The sequence below is a fragment of the Mytilus galloprovincialis genome, chromosome 9 (assembly GCF_965363235.1).
Source record: "Mytilus galloprovincialis chromosome 9, xbMytGall1.hap1.1, whole genome shotgun sequence".
In the NCBI taxonomy this organism is placed as follows: Eukaryota; Metazoa; Mollusca; class Bivalvia; order Mytilida; family Mytilidae; genus Mytilus; species Mytilus galloprovincialis.
The window spans coordinates 3,250,587-3,274,261 of record NC_134846.1 but is presented as its reverse complement, the minus strand read 5'-3'; the positions used below and the strand labels follow the sequence as shown (position 1 = coordinate 3,274,261).

General features: G+C 31.4%; 1 long non-coding RNA gene across 2 annotated transcripts; it reads right to left on the bottom strand.

The window, feature by feature from the left end:
- Positions 1–493: 493 nt before the first annotated feature.
- Positions 494–11,606, bottom strand: LOC143044277 (uncharacterized). 2 transcript variants are annotated; one of them, XR_012968618.1, is made up of 6 exons: positions 10,724–11,606; positions 10,238–10,351; positions 9,058–9,139; positions 8,322–8,399; positions 783–895; positions 494–585 (listed from the first exon to the last, which is right to left on the bottom strand). It is a non-coding gene; the product is annotated as an uncharacterized LOC143044277 (long non-coding RNA). The 2 variants fall into 2 exon arrangements; XR_012968617.1 differs by lacking the exon at positions 8,322–8,399.
- Between the last annotated feature and the right edge of the window lie 12,069 nt (positions 11,607–23,675).

Below are 23,675 nucleotides of genomic sequence, written 5' to 3'. Positions count from 1 at the left end.
AGTTACTATCTACACGTTTTTAATTTGACAGAGAAATCGATAATCAACTTAATAAAGAATGCAAAAAAAATATTCATTTGATAGCTATTGTCAATAACATTTTCAGTAGAATTTGTTTATTTTACAGTTGAGTGCAAGTGTGATCAAATGACTTCACATATCACTTACAAGTAATATCGTATGTAGACGAAACGTTAATCTTTCGTACAACAGTCAAGGTGTCAATGTCACTGAGTGTGGACGTTCCCGAAAGTATCACCAGCACAGTAGTCAGCACTATTTTGACCGCTGTTTGTCTATTGTTTTTTTTTTTTGTGGTAGCTACTTCAGAAGAAAAAATCAAAATCACTGAAACTGAACTTCCTACACAAAATTGACACCAGGGGTCCTTCACTATTAATGCTAGAATAGTGCTTTCTGATTGGAGAGTATTTTTAGCTTCATATTAATGGTTTGAAATAAAGTAACATAAGGTATTTCCCCAAAAAAATAACTTATCAAAGAGAGGTAACTCTTGCTTATTTTTTACTACTTACTGTCAATCATTAATCAAAATACACTATAGTCTGTTTTAAAAATTAATTTCTGAAAATAAAAAAAAGAAAACAGTTTGTAACTTCATAACAACAGAAAAGAGGATAAACAAATGACTAAAACAAATTATTGAATATTTTTAAAGATTGATTGAAGAAATTATTTAACTTGATTCTTAAAATAATTCAATTTGATTCTTAAAATAATTCAATTTGATTATTAAAATTATTTAATTTTGTTATACTTACATTATCTTAAGTGTGCCTTCATTGATATCCTGTTTTAGTTCTTTGTATGTCAAATCGTATCTTTCTAATTTTGTAGTCTCTTTCTGACCCTCAGATTCATTCCAATATATAACCTGTAAATAATGTATATACATTTTATTTAAGCTGTCTTTAAAAGTTTGATTTATTTTCAGTCTAAAGATAGTGTTATTAGTATGCAAACATTTTTTTAATCATGCTGTAAAAACAATATATAAAGCAAAAAAATTATATTGTCGCACAAGAAGAAAACTAACACTAATAAGCAAAGCAACATATGGTATCATAGAGCAACACAAAGCAACATAAAGTAACACTTATAAGCAAAGCAACATATAGCATCATAAAGGAACATAAAGTAACACTAATAAGCAAAGCAACATATAGCATCATAAAGCAACATAAAGTAACACTTATAAGCAAAGCAACATATAGCATCATAAAGCAACATAAAGTAACACTAATAAGCAAAGCAACATATAGTATCATAAAGCAACATAAAGTTTATTAGTCAAAGTATAAGCTATGAAGGCATTATTTAACAAGGGAAATAGAAGTTTGTTTCATTTAACTGAATTAGCCAATGCCTGCACCACACACTAAAATAGTCTGTATTTGTGGCAGCTATGTATTCATCTGACATTAATTGTTGAGGGATGCAGGTTATGGTGTTGTGTGATCTATAACACCTTGCATGTGAAACAAAGGTTATTGTATGTTATCAAAAGCATGCATCAAGTATCATTTGAGTTACTAGTATTTAATTCCATTTTAAAACATCAGGGGAAACCATTTTATTAATGTAAAAAGGATAACAGGCATGAGATATTAACCACTCACCAAAACTTAATAATATCAATTTCCCAGTTTTTATTTTAAAGAGATGTGACAGTGAACCTTCATGCACACCCAAAATATCATGAAATGTTGTTTACCCTAAAAGTTTTTCGTCTTGCCAGATAATGGACTATTTTCCCATTGTAAGTTGTTAATTTGTTTGACCCCTCATCCCAAGTATGAAGAAGGTATTTGTTCTTAAACCAGCATGGTGGTTTTTCCAATAATTCATGTGGAGACATTGTCCTTGCTGGTGATGGTGATAAAGATGGTGAGGAATGACATTTAGCTTTGACATTTGATGGTGAATGAGTGATGAGTGAGCTTGCTGTTGCGGAAGGTAAGACTGACGGTGACTGATGAATAGTTGAAGTTAAGACTGCTGTTGCGGAAGGTAAGACTGACGGTGACTGATGAATAGTTGAAGTTAAGACTGCGGTTGCGGAAGGTAAGACTGACGGTGACTGATGAATAGTTGAATTTAAGACTGATGTTGACTGATGAATAGTTGAAACTGAAGGTAAGACTGTCTGTGACTTCGGAAAGGTTGAACGTGTACATGTACTTGATGATGTTTCAGTTGATAGTGACTCATGAAGGTGTGGATCTATGGTTGATGAAAAGGCTATTGATGGTGAATGAAGAGGTCCTGATGTTGAAGCTTGTAAAAATAGTGGAATGTCCTGCTCATGTGAATGCTCATTGTCATTTTCATTGATTTCCATTGGAACTGGTACATTTTTGGTGTTTTCAAGTTGAATTAAATTTATCAAATTTTGCTTTAAAGAATTAATGTCCAAATTACGCCTAAATAGAGATTTGTCAGTTACTGATTGCATACATACATCTTTCCTATACATGATTTGATTTTTAATTGCACTAATTTTATCTTTCTTAAATTTCAAATTATCAATATATGAATTCATTTCTGGTTCACTTTTCCATTTACCTCCCATTTTATCTATTTCATTTAATAATTCTTTGCGCTCTTGATTAATTTTCATACATTTAGCTTCTTTCTCATCAATTCTTTGCTGAAGTGTTGCTCTTCTCTCGTTAGTTAGTTTAATTTCATCTGATATTTCTTTTTCTTTTAGTATTTGGGACTCTTGTCTTGCTTTTGCCATAATTTGAATTTTGTCTTCTTCATTTTTCCCACCCAGCCATTCCATTGTATTGTTATTTTTCATCATAAGTTTGGTATTTATTGTTGATGTGTTGATATTTGGTGATATTGTCTTTTGCCGGTCTAGTTGGCCCATCATTTGCTCTAGGGCAATGTTGTTTGATGGACAAGTTAAGGTCTCTTTTTTTGTATTTTCGGATGGAATTTGGTATTTACCTTCAGGAAGGTAATCCTTAAAAAAATTTTGGCATTTCCCTAAAATACCAGATGTCATTTTCGAAATGCATTGCAAGACTATGCTATTTTCATCCAACGGTTTTAATACGCCTTGGCAGAAATCAGATATTTTAAGGTTATCAACTGTAAATATTTGATAATCATTGTCCAAAAGTATAGCTGGTTTTTTGACAATTTTTTCCAATTCCTCGACTAACGTGTTATAAACAGGCTTCATTTGTAGAGCTGGTTTATTTTGAGACGCCAAAGAAAAATACGGAGCTGTAATTTTGATATAAATAATTCCAATAGACTGACAGATTGATGTGACGATATCATTTTCAAATAGTTGAAGTAAAGAAGTTTGAAGAAAATTTGGTTTATTTTTCGATGACTTTATATAGACGGAGAGAAGATCTTTTAGACAGAATGCACCACAAGCATTATAAAAAAGAGTGTTAAATCTATTTCCAACAAAGTCTTGGATTGGTATATTGTCAATATTATTCGATTTTAAAAATGTTCGACAGTATGCAGGATCTCCAACTTTTTCATTATAAAATAATTTTGAGATACATCTAATTAAATTATGAGTATACGATTCTCCTTTGTTTCGGAATAATGTATTAAAATGTACAGAATTTGTTTTTTCTATTTCTTTCGCTACTTTTTCAACTTCATCAGCAAATTGCAGAAGTGGATGTACAGAACACTGAAATTCATTAATGGTCATCTCATTGTTTTCCTCTTTACTGTTTTTTAATTGATTGAGAATCTTATTTGACTTGAGCTCGGTCGCACTTCTGTCAGTCATACAGTTGGTAAGTTTTGTCAAAAAAGCATTTTCCTCTGTAATTTCATGAACTATATCTAATGTTGCTTTAACATATTGCTCTGCAGATCCACTTGATATCTCTTTTATTCCTGCAATGCATAGGTTGCTTGATTCTCATATAATAAATAACCTTTTCTTGTGTAGCATGTGCATAAACAAGGGTCAACACACCATTTTTAACAAAAAAGGTTCTGTTCCAAGTCAGGAATATGGTTTATTTTATAAATTGTCCAAGATATTGCTGATATTAACCAATAGTATAAGATTTTTTTTTATTAATTGAATTATGGCTTTTGTGAAAATTATAGAAGCTGTTGTTTTTTTATCTGATGAGTTCATAATTTTTCAAATGATGCAGCAAATAATTTAAACACAGATGCATCATCCATATACGTGAAAGGTTTGTGAACAGAACAACAGCAATAAAAATAGAACAAAGTTCCAATGTCCATGTGTTGGTTCTATCAAAGGTTGATAGTCGAAGGGTCACAATTCTTCTAATAAGAATTATCGGCACTGATTTTCAAACTTAATATGCTCAGTTTGCCATAATTAACCTTTAGTATAAGTTTTCTTAAATTATGCCAACAGTTGTACACCATGAAAGCGCTAGGACATTTTACCATAAAAGTAATATTTCAAAGGGGCATAACTCTTTTTAAAAAGTCAATCTGCACCCATTTTAGAAATTGTCCAAGATATTGCTGATATTAACCAATAGTATAAGAAATATAAGGATAGCCAGACGGACAGTCAAAGGTAACAGTTAATGCCCTCTTCGCCTTGAGGCGGGGGCTTAGAAACTACTTAAGTATTAAAAGTCTGCCTCCATTTTAGAGATATTGCTGATATTAACCAATAGTATATTAAGTTAAATAAAATTCTTTCAAAAAAATCTGTAACTTATCATGGTTATACTATATACCAAATTTCAAACCAATATCTTCAAGCATGACAACAAAAAGTGTGTAAAGCTGATTTGGCAGATAGACAGACAGACTGACGGACGGACAGACTGACGGACGGACAGACTGACAAACAAGAGTGCAAACCTAGTCCCCTTAAACTTCGTTGGTAGGGGCCTACATCCTTTTTTTAAACTTATAAATTACAAATGGACAGACATTCAAAGGTAACAGTTAATGCCCTCTGCACCTGGAGGCGGGGGCATAGAACTGTAAACTAAGTATTATCATATACCTAAAGTAAATTCTCCTTCACTTCCACTTATTTTGGTTCCATAAAAATGCCGTCCTTGTTTAGATGTGGCATCTTTCATCAAAGTAATGTTTTCTGAGTTTCCAATGGCCTCTTCTACTTGTCTGTTGCAAATAGCTTTTGCCTCTCTTGACATGTTGTGGATAGATGCTACAGAGGGCAAATTGTCTATTTCATGTCCATTTACAATTTTCACAATGCTCCCAATAACATCGGAAATGTTCTGCATTGGAACATTCTTTGAAATACAATATAACACGCATTCCCGGATCTTATTGGTGTACGGATTTCCTCTAGTCCTTTCCCTCAATTTTGGTATAGTTTGGTCTGATATTTCTTGATTTGAAATACTGATTATCTCATTTTGTAAATAACTTATCTCCTGATGTAGTACTTGACCATCCAATCTTGTGAGATTGCACTGGGTACCTTTGCTGCTAATCATAGGTTTTGCATTTTCTGTTTGCATAATTGTTGTCTTCATTTTTGGTGTCTTTACTAATTGTTTATGAAATTCCATTTCTTTCTTTAAATTGATAATCTTTATATTTTTTCGTCGAACCTTTTTCTTTTCATTTCCCAATGTTACATATAAATCTGATATTTTTTTTTAAGAGCATTAATTTTAGGTTGTACATTGTTTATTTTTGGTATTACGTTGAATCTTTCAGGAATTCGAAATATCTGCTTTTCAAATGGGTCTATCTGTTCATAGTTTCTAGAGGTCTTTAATTTTCTAAGTTTCGCAACTACTGACTTTATTCTTTTGAGGAGACTAGCTGAATGTATATCTTCTGGATGTTTTTTCAAAATGCTACATACCCATCTGTGTATTATTCGCTGACTGCCAGCTCTAAAATGGCTCTTACTTTCATTATACAATTTTATTACATTTTCATTTGTTAAACAGTCAATGTAAAATGGAAGAGGTGGAAATTTAGGATCCATTACATGCAATTTACCTCAGTAGTAATGTTTGCTGTAAACATGACACATTTTATTTAATCCCAAATTTTTACTAAAATATTATAAAGTATATGTATATCTTACCCACACCTTATTTATTTTACAGTCCGTGGAATGTCTTGCACACATTTTTTTTTTATAGATTAAGAGATACTGTTGGTGAAATGGAAGATACTGTGCAAAAACAAGTTTTAAAATTCATGCTAATTTAGTAAAAGCATTTCAAATAATTTCTCACCTTTCAAATTATAATTAAACTGAATATGCTCATTTTGCCATAATGTGTAATATTCATCATCATTGGTATTAAAAACTAAGTGTGTATCATATCCAGGGACTAGGTTATATGATGGTAGTTTACAAATAAAACATGAAAATGCACAACTGTAGTTCATAAATTTATTTTAACATGGTTTTGACCAAGATTTCAAATATTTAACTATTACAGTTATTGTTGTACCTATTTACGATGAATAGTGAATACAAGTTAATTTTATCATCATGTTTCCAAAAATACATTTGACGTCATTTGGCAAGATTTTTACAAAGAAAAATCATAAAAATATAAACTTAAAATAAAATTGAGAATGGAAATGGGGAATGTGTCAAAAAGACAACTACAGACCAAATAAAAAACAACAGCAGAAGGTCACCAACAGGTCTTCAATGTAGCGAGAAATTCCCGCACCCAGAGGCGTCCTTCAGCAGGCCCTTAACGAATGTATACTAGTTCAGTGATAATGAACGCCATACTAATTTCCAAATGTCCCAATAGATATACCTAACACATACAACCACAAAAAATTACTTCCTTTTCTTGCATTTGATAAGGCTTACAGAATGAGAAAGACAATATGTATCACTCTCTTCGTTCTGTTCACCAACCAAACCCTGAAAAGGAAGTAGTGCACCTTCATAATCAGTTGGCCATTGAGTCTCAGCATCACTTAAACTTAGTTCTTCTGATGCTAGAGGCAATTCATGAACTAAAAAAGCTGGGTCCTGAGTTTCAGCATTACTAAAAGTTGTTTCAAATGCTTTTAAGGATGGTAAATCATCAGTAGCAGCTGGTAACTGAGTTTCAGCATCACTTAAACTTAGAACAACTGCTGATGAAGGTAATTCATCCTTTAAAAGTGTTAGAGGCTGAGTTTCAGTATCACTAAATTCAAGTTCAACTAATTTTGGCCATGGTACACCTGTATAATTAGTTGATAACTGAGTTTCACAGCTACTAAAACTATAACCGACTGTTTCTGAAAGGGGCTGATTGAAAATGTGTTCATCATCAGAAAAGCATTGACCATCAAAATCATCATAAATCTTTGACATATTTGATGACTCTAATAAGCAATGCTCCTCCAATACTTGTTCCTCATCAACTAATAATGACTTGCTGTCAACAGAGGCAAATGATTCACTTAGTTGATGAGGAACATCAGTCTCCATAGGATCAGAGGTTATCCAACTGTCACTATTGATTAATACTATTGGTGAAGAAGGAAGTACCTCTGCTTCCCTACAAAGTTCAATGTCATCAATTGAGTCTGAGAACCTGTTGCTTAAAGCAAATAGGGAATCAGAAGAATCAATTGTACTAGCTACAGCTATAGTACTCTGCCTTCGTCTACAACTACAACAGTGACAATCTCCTGGATATGTGCACACATCAGATAAATCCTCTGAAATATTATTATCTTGAAGAACATCACAGTATTCTCCAAAAAGAAACCTAAACATTATGGCGTCACGAGCATTAGTAAAATATGGTATTACTTCTGTCCAAATTTGACATCTAGCCATTTTCTGTAAAATCAGAATAAAGTAACTTCTTACACAAAATATACCATTATTTAAACCAGAATTATGGCTTTAGACTGTTAAGTTATGTAGTTTGACTGTTTAATATAGTCAATTATCTCCCTTGAAATATATTTTAACAGTATTTATTAATGTCAATTTTCATGTTCGGTATTGCCACTGTGTAAAATTAAATCATTATCAATCAAGCCATTTATGAGGATTTGTGTTTACAAGACCTGTTGCCACATATTTCAATGTTAAAATAAGTAAGTTCAATTATCTCCCTTGAAATATTTTATACCATGATAATGTTTATGTGTGTATTTTTTCTGGTTGTGTACTGCAACTGTGTTAAGCTGATTCATTGTCGGTGCATATTTGAGGAATTCTGGTTAAAAGACAAACATGACAAACATTGGCACACAGATGGATTTTTATATATCACGACCCCCCTCGCAAAAAAAAAGTAGAAATGACTATATATATTATATGACATGTGAATACATTAAGACTGACTTACCTTAATATTCTTTGACCTTGTTTTTTCAATGTAACATATACTTCTATGTTTACAGGTTATATATAAAAAATCTTTTCTCTATATAAATCAAAGGATATAAAATAAATGGATATTTAGTAATTGCACATGTGACAAAATTGCACCAAAATAAATGCATACAAAAAAAAAGTTATCAATGAACTGGGCTTTTATTTATGTTGTTCATGTTGACAGTCCATGAAGAGTCTTCAACAATGAACAAATAATTTCTATTCCAATGTATATATGTAAGTAAGTTCAGTTATCTCCCTAGAAAATATTTTAGACCATGATAATGTTAGTCCATTTAGTCTTCAACAATGAACAAATCATTCATATTTCAATGTTTAGCTTAGTTAGTTCAATTATCTCCCTTGAAATATTTTAGACCATGATATTGTTAGTCCATGTCGTCTTCAACAATGAACAAATCATTCATATTTCAAGGTTTAACTAAGTTAGTTCAATTATTTGTCTTGAAATATGTTATACCATGATAAGTTAATTCATGTACTTTCTCAGGATGTGTACTGCAACTGTGTTAAGTTTAATAAGTGTCAGTTCATTTTTGAGTTCTGGTTAAAAGACATACATGGACAGAGTAATTCCTATATACCCCCCCCCCCCCCCAAAGAAAAAAATTAATTGTGTATAAAAACTGACTTTATATATGAGTATATATTATATCATATATGTGAATACATTAAGACTGACTTACCTTAATATTCTGTGAGCTTGGTGTCTCAATTTAACATACTTCTATGTTTACAGGTTATATATATAAATAATTCTTCTTCTCTCTATATGAATTAAAGAATATAAAATAAATGGATATTTAGTAAATGTACATGTGACAAAATTTCACCAAAATGTATACAAAAAACAATTTATCAATTAAAACAGGGCTTTTATTCGTGTTGTCCATGTTGACAGTCCAGGTAGAGTCTTCACCAATGAACAAATCATTTATATTTCAATGTTTAAGTAAGTTAGTTAAATTATCTCCCTTGAATTATTTTAGACCATGATAATGTTGATGCATGAAGTGTTTAACAACGAACAGATCATTCATATTTTAATGTTTAACTAATAATGTTAATTCAATTATCTCCCTTGAAATATATTAGACCATGATAATTTTCATTCATGTACTTATTCAACATATTCAATGATTGGGTTAATGTGGATCTGCTTACCCTTCCAGAGCACCTGAGATCACCCCCAGTTTTTGGTGGGGTATGTGTGTCTCAGTCTTTATTTTTCTATGTTGTATTTAGTGTGTGTTGTTTGTCTGTTTATCTGTTTATCTGTTTCTTTTTTAGCCTTGGCTTTTTCTTTGTTTTTTTACTTATGAGATTGAAGGTGCCTTTGGTATCTTTGGCCACTCTTTTACACATTTTTTAATGAACACAACACCATTTAGATGTATTATACAGTTGTGATGAGAAAAGAAAACAGCAGTTATACATTAAAGTATGCATGCTTGCTTTAAATTATAAAAAAAACAATAACTGTTCTTAATCCTACAGAGAACAGCCTATAAAGTCATTGTCCATATAATATGTTAAATCCACCAAAATAGATGAATGTTTTCCACATATTAGTTATTAAAAGTTTATGTCTCTTCCTATATTAAAAAATATCAACATGCATTTTTTTCAAGGGAAATAATTCTATGAATTTATATGATGTATGAAAGCAGTCTCTTTAGAAGTATAATCATGACATATTTCATCTTCTTCTGTAATGTTATTTGTGATTGTTTTTGTTATGTTACTGGTTAACTAAAAAGTGACAAGCACAACATCTCAATATTCATTATATAAATTAAATACATGTTCAAGAGCTTACAACCTGTACATGATGTACATGCTACAGTGTGTAATATTGTTACTTACCTTTACAATGAGGTCAAATATATAAATAATACTGAATCAGTATTATTAGTATGGTATTAATAACTAGTATTTGATGCAGTATGTCTATGTGGCCAAACTGTGACAAATGGTGTCCTAAAAAAAGTACTTTAAAATGTATTTGTATGTTACATGTATTTGTACATTTAAAAAATGAGTGTAATATTTTTTCTGTCTATTCGAAATAACATAAAAAATGTGGTGCACACTGTCAAATAACCCGCTATGCGCGTTATTCAGTGTGCACCAAATTTTCTATGTTAATTCTTCATAGACAGAAAAAATATTACAGTCATTTTTTACATGTAGGCAATAAGTGTGTTTAAGAATTCAAATTTTACTTGCTTTAAAAAGATAAAAAAAAAAAAACTATGAATATGTGCGAGCAAATACAGCATTATTACATTGCATGCTAGTTTCACTAGTCTTATAATTAAAAAAGTTAAAGCTTAAAGTACATGTACTAACCTTTACAGCAGGAATAAATGTATATTTCCGGTATCTTGATTCTTTGTAAAACAAAAAAAGTTGTTTATAGTCTGTCAACTACAAATAAAGTATAAATACATTTATCAATTAGAATTCTGGTTTGTTTTCAAAATTACTTGTATAATTATGTGCTTCTGAAACTACTTGCAATAACATGTGTTATCTCTATGTGATTTATTGGACTAAAAGTTCAAAAGAGAAGTGCATAATCATGATAATGGCAATACATCAATAATGTTCTGAGAAATGCATTCATTAAGTTTAAGCAAATGTGAGAGTGTTGTTAAATGTGATGTGTAAAGAAAGAATTCCATTTTGTATCATTTGCTGCAGTATACAGATGACATTACATGAAGTTATAAGTGGCAGATCAACTAATTTTATGTGTTGCGCCCACTGACTGCCTCAGAGGGGTCCTGCTCTGGTCATGCGCCAGTGATTCGGTATATAATTAATAAATGTTTTACTCTGGTTGTCATCTGTTGCATTATATATTTACAGTACATAAGGTTGTAATTTGTTGCAGTACATGTATATAAAAAATTTACAGTATGTCATGACTTATGTCACTTATGAGGTTGTCAATTGTTGCAATATACATGTACATCTCTACATGTATCTAGTTAGTAATATTATGCCTTAGCCTATGGAAGATTGAACATTTAGTTTTACATAAATCATTAAACAATTAGGACAATTGATCATGGCTTTAAATTGTACTCATGATACTCATTGATATTGATCCTTGATTGCTGCATATGTATATCTATGTGACCCTTAGGCAATGCTTACAATTAGGTAAATCATATTTGATAATCTGTAAGGTTAAAGAAAGGATTGTAATCAGAGACCTCATTATGAGTTAAGGGTGACCGCTAGGTTTTGAATGACTACCCCCCCTCTTTCCCCTCCTTTTGCCAAAATCAAAGATTTTATATACAATTTTGAAAACAGGATTTAATCATTGAATGATATTTCCAATAAAAGCCTTATGGGCAAGCTTTATCATTTCTTTTGAAAAAAAAAAAAAAATGACTATAGATTCAGGGGACAAAAATTTCATACTCAAAATGATTTTTTTTCCCCACATACTAACACACCATTTTTTTGTCAAAATTATTACTTCAAAGCACGATTGGTCCCTATAACTTCGAAAAATAAAGGTACCTTAAGGTATAATCAATTCTTTATTACATTTTTTGAACGTTAAAAAAAAAAATCCTACCGTCTTCCGCAAAAACTCTCCATGAGAAATCGCTTTTTCTCAAATAACATGCTTCAAAAATAATTTTTACCTGTATTTATATTAATATTGTTTTATATTATCGTCATGCAATATCCTTTCACGTCAAAATAAGTTGTTCAATAAATGATAATAGGTATAACCAACCGTCGTGATTCCCGTGCGTAATAAGAGTGATGACCTAAGCAATTTTAAAGTCATTTTTTTCCTGGAGTTATCTACCCTACCTTATGCTCTTTACGAAAGGAGGTCGTTTTCTGAAGTAGCTATTTGTGGCCTTGCATTTTCGGTTGAATTTCAACTAATGCGTTTGAATTCCACTTCGAATGTGTCTTTCGCGATTGGCATTATCGGTAGTAAATTGATGATGGTAGCTTTCAAGTTTTTGACAGGTCAATATAAAGAAAAATCCAAATTTAAAGATCACACGAAGATCATTGAAATTTAATTCCGTTGATCTTCGTGTGATCTTTAAATTTAAATTTTGGATTTTTTATATGTCTACATACATCTTGCTTAAGAATATAGGTATTTGGAGTTATGTGGAAAGTTGCCATATCCTAACATTGTGCATTTACTTAGCACAGCTGTTTTGTGCTGTATTGCCATTAAGCACAGCAGAGGTAGAAATGTGAAACTAGTAAAGTGTGTCGGACTGTAGAAACAGAATGAAGCAAGATACCTTTCAAAACATGCTGCATATAATGCTTAACTGTGCCAAGTAATGATTTAAAAACTTGTGTGACAAGCTGCTTGACAAATCTTTCAGCCTAAAAAGTAGAAAGATAGAATTCTATATGGACTAATGATGTAGATCTTGTGTAACCAGTCATTTCAACGAATAAACACAATGTTTGATTAATATCTTTATTAAAACATGCCCTTTTCATATTATCCTATCATGCGTTAAATGCCCCTTTTCAGAATTGGAACCCTGCCCTTTTGAAATCCTAGCTGGAACACTGAATTTTGAAATATATGACTGACGTACTCTTTTGGATTAAGTTGGTTCTGTCCTACCAAGGAATAACAGACAATTAATTAAACAAACATAAAAAGTGTATTTTTTTATTTTCAATTATCGGCAGCAACATATTGCAAAGATACCTGATCATACAGAACGATTTAAGAAATTTGATCAGATATAATTTTCAAAACATGTTTGAGCAAATTAAATTACAAATTTTATAATCAGCACTTTCATTTTTACATAGTTGATACGACATTGTGAAACGTTTAACAAATGCTTCAGATGTAGTTATAGTGCATACCAAGATTTTGTGAGGCAGACTCAATTTAATTAAAAAGAATCGTATTGAATTTCAATGCCAAAAATTAGGGAGATCGGAAATATTTTGACTTCATCTACTGACTTACTTTTAGTTGGGTTTTATTGAAGTTATTGTCGTATAATGAAACTGAAATATGTTTTTGTTATAATAAACAATAATTTTACCTGGCAAAGTCGTGCGTAATGTATTTTGGCATTTTTCAAGTTTTTTTCCCATTTTTTTATTAGTTATAAATTTCATGGATTATTAACAAAGTACAATATTCTGAATGGATTTTATGTAAATTAACTTTTGTGTTAACTGTCATTTAATGCATTATTTGTTTTCAATCAATAAATCAGAAGAAACTTACAGTTTCAGCTGTAACGCCGTGGTCACACAGATGACCTAGCTGGTTCCACAACGGATTAAAGGTTTCTCACTATCCAAAAGATTGACAATCCGAAATCTTGTCGTGTTTGGAAAGCATTAAAAACATTGCTTAAGTAGACACAATGTATTAATGTGGAAATGTAGTATGATTTGCAATTAGACAACGACAGGTATCCATGTTGTATGAAACACGTGTACTTTAAGTGTTAATATCGTAATATCCATACCTTGATACTTGCATATAATGCTTTAGCTTTGTCCTCACTTTTTCTCATCCTGACGGCAAACTCTGTTTCAACTAGACCACCTGGGCTGATTGACTATTAGATAAATAAAGCGCAAGTGAAAGTCAATGTGACATCAACCCCACGATACTATTATTCATATGTAATGTCTTCTGGACAATCTATACTACAAATCTGATAATAAAACTATACATGATGATCTTAAACGAGATAGTGTACCTCTCATAGTATTTTTTAACTCGCTTTACCTATCAAGTTAGCACAAGAAGAATTTATTCAAATTTCTTAATATTAATTTACGCCTGTGCCGTGATAATTTTCTGTTGATATCATACCATCTTTTATATAAGCTTTGGATTTTAAATATTTTGGCCACGAGCATCACTGAAGTGACATGTATTGTCGAAATGCGCATCTGGTGCTAGAAAATTGGTACCGTTGATTTTATTAGGTCTTTCCACCTTTCCGTGGAAAGACCTCTTGATTTTGTTCTGATTATTATTTTTTTTCTTCCGCCTAATTTTTTTCTTGCGTATTGTTGATGTTTCAAAAGATGTCGCTTAGATATTTGGAATATGATATCATAAAGTGTATGCGCTTTTAAAACTGACAACTGCGTAAACCAAATACTTTGCGTTGTAAGAGTTATCTCCCCAAACACTGTTTTTCTTGTGGCCACTACTCCCTCGCAACCATACAAGATTACGACAAATTAATTTTTCCAAATTGCTCGTTACATCTTCAGGATTAGGAGTTTAGTTTTGACCGAAGCTATCCGGAGACTCCATCTGAGAGTTATTCCTCCTTTTGTATTTGATATAAGTGAAATGCATTTCTAACTGGTAAACCATAAATGATAGAGACCTAGGGTCTTTTGATTTGAGATCCTTGGTCCAAAAAAATTAAAATAAGGTCAAGGTCAAAGGTCAAGGTCATATTCTAAATTTTTATTTTGGCTTATTTTACTAGTTTTCAAAACCTTATAACATATGAACATCTTATTTTCACTAAATTGTTAGTTGAGACATGCCGTTACTTATAAATTTTGGTTGACAGGGTGCGTAAACAATAAATAGGAGTTTTCGCCCATCTTATATTTAGAATTATGCGTAAAGTCATATAACTCATTAACCATACATAATAAAGACCTAGGGTCTTTTGATTTGAGATCCTTGGTTTATGACCTTGAAATTAAGGTCAAGGACATAGGTAATTTGCAAGTTCTAGATTTTGATCTTTGCTTTGAATTCATATTGATACATTATAAAGCCATAGGAACTGACATTTTAGATTGATTTTTGATATTTTGATAATAATATAGATCTCTACTTGTGGAAAGACCTTCAATTGTTCTTTGAACAATTGGTTTTTAATTATCTCTGATTCATATACTGGTTACCAATGTAGATGATGAATTGGTGTCATTCATGCCATAAAACAGAATTCACATGATATATGCGACTATTTTTGGATTAAATAGATATTACTTTAATATATCACTTTTTGATTTTTTTTATCAATTTTAAATTTCCATTGCTTTAATTTGTGCTTCATTCATCATTGTTCATCATGTGTTGTTTCCGTATGAGTTAACCACTCATATTGAGCATACCCATTTGTTCCGATAACACCCCATATATCAATCAAATTATATGTTTATTGCCATTCATAACTCTTAACAGACTCATTTACATACCAGGTTTAACACATTAATAAAAATGCATATCACCAACATACAGATTTTCGTGTAGCTTTTTAACATAATGATAATAATATATGGTTAATAAACATAATGCCTGTCTTTTGTCGATGTTTAAAATATTGCATGCAAGTAAAGTCTACCAACTTGTCATTTTTTGTACATTTTGTGTGTGTGTGAAATGTGTATACATTTATTGATGAGTAACCCGCCTTTCATTTAATATATTGAAGCTAAACATACTGACCTTGCAATGATTTTCTCGATAACACATTATTAACAGACATTAGCAAACCCGTGAAACGGTACCATTTTTTCTACACCACATGCTCATTTTGACAATCAATGTCTCTGCAGTGTTGCTCGAGGCCAAATATTTGAAAATGACCAGCTAATTAAAAGCATCCAGAGCTATAAACCAAAAAGGACAGAGAAGACGAACACGAATCAGCGCTTTATGCGAGGGAGATACATTCCTTAATTTAAAATAGTTATAAAACATTTGTAACAGCAAATTTTAGTGACAAAAAAAAAACGTATTTTCATGATATGAACCTCGGGGTCTATCAATATACCAGCAGAGGAATCGACCCAGTGGTACAAGTGAAGTAAACGTATAAACTGTATCATTTTTCTGCACTAGATAAGTACACACTAAGATCATTGAAACTCCATTCCGTACTACACTTTTTGAATTTGTAATATATAATACAAATAAACGAAGATGTTGACGGTACGTCTTTATCCGCAAGACGAAGATAACTGGATCTGCTACAGGATTTCGTAGAAGAAAAAAGTTGTTGGAGATCATTGTCAGAGTACATGTTATAGCACATTTATTTCCCACGTAGAAATAGAAAACAAGTATACTTCGAGGTAGAACTGCCACTATTGATACAGAAAATATCAAACCCAGAGTTATTACATTGTTACGTGTTCTTATGGCATTAGCCGTTTTCTTTGCGGCCTTGCTATCTGTCATACCATTTGCCTGTAGACATTTTTGCGAACGAATCTTCCTGTATACTACAACATTGTAAAAGAAATCATTGCAACAATACCAAAGCATGGAATGGCATGTGAAAACAACAACAGTGTAGTAGTAGTGTTTTAGGATCACATGGTACTGGTCCATCGATTGTTGCCAAACCAAATCTTAACAAAGCAATGCAATGACTAAGTATAAAATAAATTTAAACACCTGTATTGATGCATACAGAGACCAATATTTATTTCTGTGTTGTGAATGTAGCGTTTATTCGTTCGATGCATATCCATGAATAAATATAGGAAGATGTGGTATTAGTGCCAATGAGACAACTCTCCATCCAAATAACAATTTATAAAAAGTAAAACATTATAGGTCAAGGTACGGCCTTCAACATAGAGCATTGGTTCACACCGAACAGCAAGCTATAATGGGCCACAAATAACATGAATAAGTGCTAGTTTAAAACAATTCAAACGGGGAAGCCAACGGTCTAATCTATACAAAAACGAGAAACACATATGCACTACATTAACAGAGGACAACCACTGTACATCAGATTCATTACATAGGACAGGTGCACACATTTGCCACTGGATTAAATGTTTTAATGGTACCAAACCTTCTCCCTTTTCTGAAACAATGGTATAACATCACAACATAGAAAGGCACACTATAAAAATCAATTTGAAGGCTTAACTCAATCAAAAAACGCAAATTAACACAAAATGAACAAATAAATTTGATCTGTGATATCTAAATGCAAATACATAGTTAATAAAATTTATAAGGGATAAATAATTCAGGTCAAAAGTAAATAATCAGATTTAAACAAAGTTAAAGAAAGATACCATTGTGAAATATTAAACAATTTTTAGAAAATTATTATTTTTGAAAAAGAAACCCGGCGTCGCATTATACACAGGTAAATAAAAATAATTTTGTTGTTAAGTGTACTTCATCTTCTGTGTGTATAACCTACCGTTAAGGAAAACCAAGAAATTTCTTGTATATCAATGAAACTTATCTAGCATTTGGTACATATGGGGTGAATATCAACAACAAAACTATACAATTAATGCTTGATAAAAATTCCTGTACAGCTGCCACAACAGTATTTAAGGAGAAGTGAAATAATTTTGATGTCCATGCCTATCTCTCTCAGAGAGAATCAACAGCGGGAAAAAATATGAAAGCTTCAAATGCAGATAAAAAATAAAAAAACTTTTTACAAGCTTATCAAGATGCAAAGAAAAACACCACTTACTAACACCAAGATACTGAAACTAAATGAAAAGACTGCAGAAGATGGACCAAGGATAATGAACATCTGGCAAGAACATTTCCAACAACTAGCTACACTAACATTAGAGGAAAATTTTGACACCGAAAATTTTAGAGCTAGTAGAAATACAAAACAATATAATAGAATCCATAGAAAGGAAAAAAGGTCAAGGCATAGATCTTGTTAATGTAAAGGAAGTAAATAAAGCTATACAAAAACTTAAGGCAGGAAAAGCACCCGATGAAGATGGAATTTCGGCAGAACACTACAAACATGGGATTGAAGAGTTTACTCCCTTTATAGTTCATTTACTAAATTTGATCTTAACATATTTAGATGTACTAATCTAAAAACTAATTTTAAAGTAAGAAAAAGACAAAACATTACCATCTAGCTATAGAGGAATAACTGTAACTAAAACCTTTACAAAAATATTACAAAGTATATTGAAGGATAGAGTTGACTCTGTATTTAACAACATACAAAACTCCCTGCAAAGAGGCTTTACAGAAGTGTATCATCACTATGCGCAACATTCCTCACATCAGAAGTAATCGAAGAAAGTAAGAAATTAAAGATACTGCTGATCCTTATAACTTATGCAGAAAAAGCATTTGACAAGCTTAACCATGAAATCCTATTCAACAAGCTGTACCATTATGGAATAAAAGGGAAACTCTGGATACAACTGAGAAACTTGTATAAAGGAATGATCATTAAGGTTAAATGGGAAAGGCAATGTACAGAAGATGTAATGGTGCTACAAGGAATTCAACAAGATGCAAAACTATCTACAACGCTATATAAATGCTACAACAACGTCATACTGGATAGCATATTAAAAAGTGGACTTGGAGCATGTATTGGTGATACACAAGTCTCTGCACCAACATGTGCCGATGACATTGCTGTCCTGGCAAATAGTATTGCAGATGCACAAGGAATATTAGGCATAGCACAACATCATACAAACAGAGATCTAGTCAAAATCAATCCAACGAAATCTGAAGCTGTTCTATACAATGCAAAAGGCTCAAACATATCAACATTGCAATTTGAAGACAATGACATCAATATAACCAATGAAACCAAACATCTAGGTATCAAAAGAAACGAGCAAAACCGTGCAAATATCTCAGAAAGAATAAGAACCGGTAGGGCAACAATATACAGCCTTCTTGCAGCTGGGTTACATGTCAGAAGGGGGTTCTCATCCATGGTCGCATACAAGCTATGGAGAACATATGCAGTACCAAGAAGCATCTACGGACTTGAGGTGATGAACTTACTTGCAAAAGAAAAGGATATGCTAGAACTGGCAGAGAGAAAAATCCTCCGACAAATTCAAGGGCTTCCAAATAATACAGCAAATATGGTTGTCTATACCCTAGTAGGAGCAGAACCTATTGTCATCACATAGACAAAAATGTACTCACCTTCTTCATGAATATTGCTCGAAATTCAGGAACCATAGAATCTGAAATTCTGCGCAAACAAATAGTATTTTCAGACCAAAAACGAAAAGACTTTATCAACAGAGAATAAAAAACTCTATCAAAATACAATTTGAAATCTAGTAGCTACTACATAGAAAATCCACTGAATAAAAGCGAATGGAAAAGACTAGTAGGAATAAAGATCAAGGAATACTAGAAAAATGAATGTCATAATAAAAAAATGGAAAAAACATCACTTGAATACAAAGAGATACAGAACAATCCATTAAATGAAGCTCAAAATATATGGAAAAGTGTGAAAAACAATAGTAAAGATGTAAAGGCAGGATAAATAAAAGCAAGAATAAGTACTCAAACGTACATATTCCAAGCCAAAAGAGCTAAGTTCGATCCGAAAGTTAACCCGATGTGTACAATCTGTGAACAGGGATATGAAGATCTAGAACATTTTATTCCACACTACAAAGAATTAGAGCAAATAAGATCTAAATATTGCTCAAAAATCAAACAGACAATGGATGAAATTGATACCTCAACATACAAGAAGATCATACAGCAAGGGAATTTACTGCAGTTCATAATGGACTGTACTAGCAAAGACATAAACTGTTAATCAACTCTTTATGAAAACATTGAAACTCTGGGTAGAAATATGTGTTATGAGATGCACTTGCTGCCCACAAAAAGGATAAAAAAAAACTTGATCACAAGTACAGTATAAGGAAACCTTTTAAAAATAAAATAGCTCCTTACTAATTATATATCATCTGACTATTTTATGACTTATAAGACATTAAATTAAATCTGCTCTTTTTAAAAGTTTTAAGATATATAACCTTTTCATTAAAGATCCCGATGTATATATAGCACTCTTAACTAATAATTATATGTAAGTGTAAATTGAAACCATTTTAATTCTTATTTGTAAATATATGCAGTTGTTACCTAACGTTTTCTTACACCCCAGCACATATGAATTATTATATATTTTTTAAAACTTTATGATGACAATCCTATGAATATATGTGATATTTATTATTTAGTGATTATTGTAACCAAATCTGTATATAATTAAATGTTTCCTTATGTTTTAAGGTGTACATAGTTGTTAAAACTATACCCCTTGGGTAGTGCTCCACAATTAATTGATGAATATACAAGAAACTTAAACTGAACTGTTCATTGTACGAAGAAGTGAAATTGGTAGTGTTTCCAAATAATCATAGCTAGTATATAGACATGATAAATGTTACCATTAAATAACAAAAAAAAAAACAACATTACAAATAGTATCAACAGGTCAAATTAAAAAGAAAGTACGATTTAAAAGTGCTCGTAGTTACTGACACCTGACACACGTGACAGCTAGTTAAAAGCTAAAACAATAAATAATAATAAAAATCATGCATCAGAGACTAAAATCAACTAAAACACATCCCAGGGATTAAGTATTTTAACGTCATGAACAGTCAAAGAATACATGACTTGTGTAATTCCAAAAATAAATGTATTGAGGTAGTAGGATAGTCAGGATTAATTTCTTTATAGATAGAATAATAAACGTGTATGTGTCTCTATACATCCAGTTGAAAATAAAATACAAATTTAGTTATTTTTTAATTTGCAAATGACAAAATCGATGTTAGCACCAATGTAAAATATATTCAGAGATCTAATTACAACATTGGTACGATAACCTTTACTTATAAGTTTGTTTAAAGGTTCGATGAGTTCGACACGCGCTTTACGTACAATATTAAGTTTTCTACAGGTATAGCCAAATTTACTAATCGAATCTTTGTATCTATGAAAGAATTTAGTATAAGTTTTAAGTAAATAAACCCATCATAGATACCAGGACTAAATTTTGTATATACGCCAGACGCGCGTTTTGTCTAGTAATTTATGGTAACGAAACCAGTGACGTAATAATTTACCTGTGATGCATTGGTTACTTTCTTTAACATCTATGACATCACTACACACACAAAATCTATGACATCACTACACACACAAAATCTATGACATCACTACACACACGGGCATACCGAGCGAGTTGGGATATATTAACACCGTATAATGGCGTCAAAGGCACAACGTCGTCTACAAAAATGAAACATTTACAACAGGGAATGAAAAATCGTCTCTTTTGTCATAAATTTTAGTATGGAGTTTCCCTTTAGAAATTGAAATGTCTTAATCTAAAAAAGGATAACTGCTGCTGTTTATGTTAAATTTAGTTAAAGTCAGTTTTTTTGGGTAAATTTCGGTTGTATATTTAGAGAACTCTGGAGTATTTTACGAACAAATATAATCCTGATAACGGTAGGTATTGTTAAATGTATCAACCATATGTAACAATTGCGTGTTTTTACAGAGTTTGGTCATAAACTTAGATAGATTTATAGCAATACAGGGCTCTGTTACTGTCTATTGGAATACCTACTACCTGACGATACACATTTATCGCCGAAACGTACATACATGTTATTTAGGAGAAAATTTAAAGCTTCAGTCATATTCTCACATTTCCAGTACGTGTATCTAGCACACTTTCCTTTTTTGTTACAGAAAAGACTTTAAACGAGTTTCAGCAAATAAATTAACAATGATATTTTTCGAAAGACCATTTTATGAAATATGAAACGTTTTCGTCATTAGATTGTGTGGAAGTGAAGTAAAAGAGAGTAGAAAAATCATAACTGTCAACAGAAATAAAAGGACCATTAAAAGCATGTTATTCAAAAACCTCTAGAAGAATTTGTAACATTCCAAAATTAATTAATATTATTGTAATACGCTTTATTACAAAAGTTAACAACCAGTACGAATACAAACCGCTCTGCGAGAACTTGAAGTTTATTTTTTATTCTAGAAATCGGAATATCATGGACCCTATTATTAATTGCAAAATTGTTTTCAAAATGAGATATTCGAATATTAACAGTATTTATAATTTTATCTCTGTATAAGAGATGACATTACAGTTCCTCCAACTAGATGTTGAATCATCAAACACTGGTATTGGAATGTGACGTCTTTTGAGTTCATTAAAACTAAATTATTTTGATATATTAATCCCACAGCCAATGCGCTGTCACTGAGACTAAGGTAGATTGACAATACCAAGAAACGGTTCTTTAATTCCGATTGAAATAGTCGATACGTATATGGAACAACCATGGAACAACATTGTAGTCACAATTATAAAGTTTGCTATCTTTATACTTTGCCACATGTTCAGTTATTCCATGTTCAACTATTTAATTCAATTGATATAAGCCGAAGTATACATTGTACGTAATTAATATAAGCTTATAAGTTTTAAAGTTATACCTCAACCCTAATGTATTATCATAAAATTCTTTTCTACAGACAAAGACAATATAAATGAAATATTTATTTGTAATTGGTCTTTGGTTGAACTGAATCTTAATATGATCACATTTTATTGTTATTGATAAAAGTAGAAATGTAATAAAAGATTTTAATACGATTGTCTATATTCCTGCTTATGATTTCAAAAATCTAGATAGATAAAAGCGAAAAAATATCGTCGACGAAAATAATCTGGCTTTTAGTACTTCTGACTACATTTGCTTTTGCGGAAACTATATTTCTTTGATTGATTGATCAAATCTCGGGTTTTAAAAGCATTAACTTTTTTCACATTGACAGGTAAATCGCTAATCAACTGACAAAAAACAGGCATCATTTGATATCTATCGGCATTAACTTTTCAGTAGAGTGTATTTATTTGACAGTTTAGTGAAAGTGTGATCAAATGGCTTCACATGTCACTTACATAACAAATCTTATGTAGACGAAACGTGTTTCGCAGCTCGACGTTAAGACACCAATGAAAATATTTACCACCATGTGTCCATGTGATATATATTATCAATAGTAAACTAGTAACCGTTAAAAATTTAGTGGGAACTATATGCTCTACTATCTCCATCATTAATATCTGCTCGCTTAACTCTGATATACAACATACAATAGCTTTAATGTGTGTACAGCTTAAATTTTGGAATCTGAGAAGAACTAACTTTTGAAACGCAAAAGTATATCATTGCATTTTAACACAGATGTCAACATTATTCAGAAGATAACCATCTTTATACTGCAATCAGCTATTTTACTATACAGATAAAGCTATACGTATAAACGTTAGCTTTATAGGTCAATGATCTCAATTAACCTATAAGCCCCGCCTACTTACCGGAACTACTGTATTTGATCAACAACGTCACGTCACAACCATGACAACGTGTAGTATCAATGGTCAAATTATAATTTATGTATTTAAACTTGTTATATCTTCAAATTGTTAATTTATTTACCATG